The sequence below is a fragment of the Haemaphysalis longicornis genome, unplaced genomic scaffold, assembly GCF_048455015.1.
Source record: "Haemaphysalis longicornis isolate Haplotype H1 unplaced genomic scaffold, Haemaphysalis longicornis Haplotype H1 scaffold_1, whole genome shotgun sequence".
Lineage (NCBI taxonomy): Eukaryota > Metazoa > Arthropoda > Arachnida > Ixodida > Ixodidae > Haemaphysalis > Haemaphysalis longicornis.
Window position 1 is genome coordinate 262,746,429 of NW_027526203.1, and position 1,468 is coordinate 262,747,896.

General features: G+C 52.2%; 1 pseudogene; it reads right to left on the minus strand.

Annotated features, from left to right (window-relative positions):
* Positions 1-8: 8 nt before the first annotated feature.
* On the minus strand, positions 9-1,035 carry LOC144158755 (CCR4-NOT transcription complex subunit 7 pseudogene; annotated as a pseudogene).
* Between the last annotated feature and the right edge of the window lie 433 nt (positions 1,036-1,468).

Here is a 1,468-nt window from a genome sequence, read left to right on the forward strand (position 1 = left end):
CCCGTCGATTACCACACACCAAACAGAGGCACGAAGAGGTTGGGATTCGTGATTTCACCTTCAAAAAAGACTTCTCGCATCTTGAAGACTTCCAGGGTCAGCAGGCTGTCACTTCCTGCCTGATGTCGCGTCCCTCTCGGTCCAGCACCAGCTTGTCGGCCAGCGTTTTCAGACCTCCAGTGAGGTTCGTGCAAGTTTGTACGACGTACTGGACATCATAGACGGCAGGAAAGTAAATCTTCATCACCTCGATGAACTCGGACTTTTCTGCCGGCAGTGGCTTGTTGGTCAGCAACTTGAGAAGGTACGCCATGCCGTAGGCTCCGTGAAAGCAGATTAATTTCACGTCATCCGAAAGGACCACACCAGAAACCGTGAAGAGCTGTGCAAACTTGACCGGGTCGATGCCCTCTTTTTCGTGCCTCTCGAGCTGAATGCCAGAGTTGATGAGAAGGTCGATAGAGTCTTGGGCATACATGTCCTCCGTTAGGCTGAACTTGAAATTGAACTGCCAAGTCCAGTTGTTTGGGGCTTGTTGCCGGCCTCGTCCATGAAGGTGAAACCTATCTGGATGATCTTGAGCATGTTCAAATTGGATCGAAAGTTCTGGTAGGGGTAGTCTACTCGTCTGTGAAAGTCGCCTATGACGTTGAACGCCCCACCGGGAAACTCCGTGCCCATGGCGACAAATTTGTACCGCTGGACGACACGGCCGATGGTGCGGAGTTCTTGGTCGAGGTTGAAGGCCCAGACATCGCGTATACTGCGTGCCTCATTCGTAACGTCGAGGACGCTGCTGCCGGCACCTACGAAGCTAGTAGCGTTGATGCCTGGGGCATTCGAACGAGGCATGGCCATGCGTGCAATCTCGAAGCCACGACTCCACTGTCTATGGCACAACGAGAGCCCTAGAAGCTGGTACACGGGTTGCGTGTGCTTCTTCCAGTGCGTCCAAAGCTTGCGACCTGGGAGATGGGCAGCCCTTGTTCAGGTCGCCGTGACGCTGATAACCAATGAAACAGCCCTCACCGAACTCCAGGAGACTTGGCCGACACGTAGTTGGGGAAGATGCTGATAAAGAAGGGGACGTCGAGGCTCTCACCAACAGTCAGGGGACTTGCTCAGTTAACTGCGTTAGAACAGACAAGCTCACGGATTCGGTAAGGCAAAAGAAACGCGCGTTTCAAAGAGGCCAAACAGACGCAAAGAGCGCGGTGGGCGCCGGTTTGAACCAGGGTTGACACTGAACACCGATGAAAGAGGCTAGGGATGACGCAAGAGTGGCACTGCAGTCCTGACCTAATTTCCACGTTGGCGTTTACGATGTATTTTACCCATGCCGTGTATTGTTTTTGTGTGCATGCATGAACAAGCGTTTTTTTTTTTTGTGCACGTTCTAGTAAAGCTGCATTTTTCTACCTTAATAGCAGCTCCACCTGCCAATCCAATAGGAACTAGTTCAGTTCGA